Source organism: Oratosquilla oratoria, chromosome 43 (assembly GCF_046742065.1).
Source record: "Oratosquilla oratoria isolate Oo_2021 chromosome 43, ASM4674206v1, whole genome shotgun sequence".
In the NCBI taxonomy this organism is placed as follows: domain Eukaryota; kingdom Metazoa; phylum Arthropoda; class Malacostraca; order Stomatopoda; family Squillidae; genus Oratosquilla; species Oratosquilla oratoria.
This window is the reverse complement of record NC_134819.1, coordinates 31,167,817-31,172,816: the sequence shown is the minus strand read 5'-3', so window position 1 is coordinate 31,172,816 and position 5,000 is coordinate 31,167,817.

Below are 5,000 nucleotides of genomic sequence, written 5' to 3'. Positions count from 1 at the left end.
TTCTCCTCCTCACCCGCCCTCTTACTCCTCCTCCTCACTCTCATCTCCATACACATTCTACTCCTTCCCTTTTCCTTTCCTCTTCCTACTCTCTTTTTCTACATTTTATTTTTCCAGGTATCAACTGCTTTCTACCTTTGCTCCTCCTCTTTTTCCTCCTCTTTTGTCTTCCTCCATTTTCTTTTGATTTGTTTTAAACCTCTTCTATTTCTATTTCTCTTCTTTTTCCTCCTTCTATTCCTACTCTTTTCTCTCCTCATTTCACTCCTACTTCTATTCCTTATTCCATTCTTTCTCTTTTCTTTCCATTTTACTCCTCCTTTTCATCTTCTTCCTCCTCATTTTCCCACTCTTCCTTCTTCTGTTTCTCCTCCTCCCCGTTATCGTTCTAATCCTCTTTCTCTTCACTTGTTCCTCTTCCTATTTTCCCTCCCCTTCCTCCTCCTACTTCTCCTATTTTCCCCTCCTCCTCCTTCTCCTCCTCCTCCTCCGCCTCCTCCTCCTCCTCCTCCTCCTCCTCCTCCTGGTTCTCCTCCTATTTCCTCTCTTTCTCCTCCTCTTCCTTCTCCTCTTCTTCCTACTCTTTTTCCTCTTCCTCAGCTTATCGCGTTTCTTCGCCCCTCGTGTTAATTGCTCCTCCTCCTTTTCCTCCTCTTGTTCTTCCTCCTCTTCCTCCTCCTTTTAATCTTCGTCGGCTTATCTCGTTTCCTCACTCCGGGTGTTAATTGCTCCTCCTCCTGTATCTCCTATTTCTCCTCCTCCTCCTCCTCTTCTTCTTCCTCCTCCTCTTCCTCCTCCTTTTCTTCTTCCTCGGCTTATCTCGTTCCCTCGCTCCGGGTGTTAATTGCTCCTCCTCCCAAGTGTCACATCAGTCAACCTTTAATCATCCTTTTCGTCTGATTCCTTGTTATTGGCCCGCTCGCGACCTCCGTAAACCTAGTGGAATTTTTTGTCCCTCTGACAATTTTACATGTCTTATTTTTTTTTTTTTTTCGTCTTATTATATTCTAATTTTCTTTTAACTATTTATATATTTTTACATGTTTTTTTTCGTTTTAAGCTATTCTAATTTTCATTTAACTATTTATATATTTTTACATGTTTTATTTATTTTTTCGTTTTATTCTATCTTAATTTTCATTTAACTATTTATATATTTTCTATTTATTTACATTTTTTTTTTACCAGAAATTGCATGACAGATTTGACTTGGTGATTACTAGCCCCCCCTCGCCCCCTCCCGTCCCAAAGACTGACGGAATATTCCATATTATTTATTCATGGTTGTGGATGTGGTAGCGGTTGTGGTGTTGGTAGTGGCCGTGGTGGTGTCTGTGATGGTGCTGATGGTGGTGATAAGGTTGGCGTTGGTGTTAATAAACCCCAACCAATGACGTAAATTTTGAGAAATATAATTTTTAACCCTTTGACTACAGAAAGTTTCCTCGAGATGAATGAAATCACCTGGCGGCAGCCAGAATAGAAATGGAAGGTCTTGGGTAACGTCCCTGAAGGAGTCATCACACTGGGATATTTTTCCTCCGATTGTTGGAGTAAATTTCCAGCCCGAAGTTTTCGGAAAGGAATTTGTTATGCTGAAGGAAAATAATTTTCCTCCAGCTTATCTAAAGACATTCTATATTTTTCTTGAAAAAGAATATATGTATATATATATGTATATATATATATATATATATATATATATATTATATATATATATATATATATATATACAGTTTGTCGTAGTTATTTTACGGAGGAAAAAAATTGGAAAAATAGTCCTGTATGATAACTCTCTTAAGTCAATTGGCGTCAGGAGGACCAATTTTTGTACGTCGCTGGATTTTAAGGAAAATAGTTCGCTTCTCATTGTCCCCCCATGACCTATTTGATTTAATTTCTTAAACTTTCATTAATCTAATTTATCTGTTTATTTATTTATCTATTTTTATGTTTACTTATTTATTTACCTAGTTGTATTTTACGGGAAGGGGAGCTACGCTCGTGGTGTCCCGCCTTTGTATCTCGCAGTGTCTAGTTTGCTCTTAAATTCATGAATGGTTTTTGCACACACTATTTATTTTTTCGTCCAGTTTGTTCCAAGTGTCTACCACTCTATGTGGAAAACTGTTCTTCTTCAGATCTCTTCTGTAGCTATGTTTTTTGAGTTTCTTTCCATGTCCCAGTTTAACAAGTCCTCTCTATCGAGTATTTCTGTGCCATTAATGGTTCTATAGATGGTCAGTAGGTCGCCTCTCTTCTTTGTTCCAGAGTCGGTAACTTCAACTTAGCCAGTCTCTCTTCATATGACAAGTTTGGAAGTACAGGGGCCATTTTTGTGGCTGCTCTCTGGATTCTTTCTATTTTCTTTATATACTTTTTGGTACTGTGTGACCACAATGTCGCTGCATATTCTAGTCAAGGCCTTCTCAGTGTGACTAATAATTTTTTAATAATTTCCTCGTCCAAATATGTAAATGCCACTATTATTGATCTTAGCATGTTATAGGGTTCTCTGAAAATTTCATTTATTTGTTTATCATAGGACAAGTCGTTTGAGATGATTACTCCCAAATCTTTTTCAGATCCCACTTTCTTTACCTCCTTAGTTTCAATTTTATATATACTTGTCTATCTATTTATTTGTTCATATATCTAATTGTTTTTTTCAGATTTTTTCTTTGTTTTAATCTATTTCACTGTTTATTCTTTTATCAATTAGTTTGTTTATCTTATTAATTTTCATTTATTTATTTATTTATTCTCTTCTTTTACGTATTTGTTCTTTTAACCATTTTTCTATTTATTGTTTTAATTATCATTTTATTCATTATTCATTTATTCATTTATGCCTAGAGGAGCTCTCTCCTTTGCAACTACGTGCTGGACTTTAGAACTGTTAGCTTTCATTCCAACTTCTGCATTCTCTGTGAAGTCGTCTTTGTTCTTCATAATGAGTCTATTTAATTAAATCATAGACCAGTGAGGCTAATTTGATTGTCGTTTGGCACCTGCTACATTTATATGTCTTCTTTTAGCTTATACCAGAAAATTTCTTTTAATATAAAAAAAATCTCTAGTTTTATTAAGCTCAAGGAATTATCATACTGGGATTCCACGGGCTTCGTCAGCACCGACAGATGAAAGTTTGTATGAGCAAAAACGACTTTGGTTAAAATTTCTTGTTTTTCATATCTCCAAGTATCAAAATATTTTTCCGGCATATATATAGCTAAGCCGAATGATGAACCAAGCGATTGTAAACCTATACAAATGATAGATAAGTCTAGCTTTGTGTATTCAAAGTCATATTCCAGTTATTCAAATAAAAGGTGGAGGTGGGTTGTGGGTGGAAAAATAGCCCAGTTTGATAACTCTATTACGGGTGTCATTGTGGCTGAAAACAATGTCTCCATCATGTTTGTTTATGTTGCTTCTGGCGAGCGTCTCTTGCTGCTTCCCACTCATTTGTTATTGTCTCGCTCTTATTCGCCCTCTGCGATGCTGTACAGAAAGGAAGAAATATATCAGTGTTTTTATATCAATTCACTGCTGACTGCAGAAGTACTTCTTAGGTTACCAAATGAACAGCTTTCAAAGGGTTTTCTTGTTGAAATATAAGTAGAAAGTAAAAGTAAATTAAAAAGCTTGACTTACAGTAATTAGAAAAAATATTTTAAACGAAAATAGTCTGGAATGTGATTATTTGTATTAATGCTAATACAATTATACTAGAACATCTAAATTAAAACATTTAATATCGCAAAATGAGGATTTGAGGAAGATTTTGGACGAAATATTTCGTAAAAATTAAATTTCCGATACGTAATCTAGATTTTCTTTTATATATATATTTTTCCTAAGAAGTCTAAGATAGCTAAGAAATAGATTCCGGTAGTCTGAAAAAAAAAACGTAATCGGGATTCGAACCGTTGTTTGGAATGCATTCTGGCTCTCTTTCCCACTGGACAAGCCAGAGATGAGCGGCCACCGGAAGCGCGATTTCGAGTGAAAAGAAAACAGTCAAAACTTTTTTTTTGTTTTTTGTTTTTGTTTTTTGTTTTTTAATCGACGTGGAATTCATTTTTTTTTTTGCAATCAGTAAATTATTTGCTATTTTTTCACCATGTCTGGGTAAAAAATAATTTAAACTTTTGTCTGCTCATTACGCATAACCCAAACGCGCACACACACACACACACATACACACACACACATACACACACACACACACACACACACACACACACACACACACACACACACACACACACACACACACACACACACACACACACACACACACACACACACACACACGCAAGCACACACACATACACGCGCGCACGTACGCAAACAAGCAACCAAACAAGCAACCAAACACACAAACACCAACATACACACGCAAACACACACACACACACACACACACACACACACACACACACACACACACACACACACACACACACACACACACACACACACACACACACACACACACACACACACACACACACTCACACACACACATACACACACACACACACACACACACACACACACACACACACACACGAACACTAAACTCGTACCGTCGTCGGAATACTGTACACTTGTAATTCTTTATCGTAGATTATTTAATCGAAACAATTCCCTTTGCTTAGGGGAATAGAACATTGCCTAATCAACCTAAACCTAATAAATAACTCACTGGGACATGGCATTGGGTTAAAAGGAAATCTAAATTGTTGAAGACAATGTCTTTCTTTCTCTGAATTCAATCAACCAATCAATTGCATAATTGATTGGTTGACCTTGGACTTTGGGATTTGCGGTCATGGAAGAATCAAGTAAGCCGGCGAGACAAAACTCCCCCATCTTAATGACATTGGGCTAAGACTCGTTCTGATTGGCTACGAAGCTCACAAGGCATAATTGATAGAGAATTGTGATGTACAGCCACGAACAAAGGTTTAAGCTCACCAAGAGACTCTTCA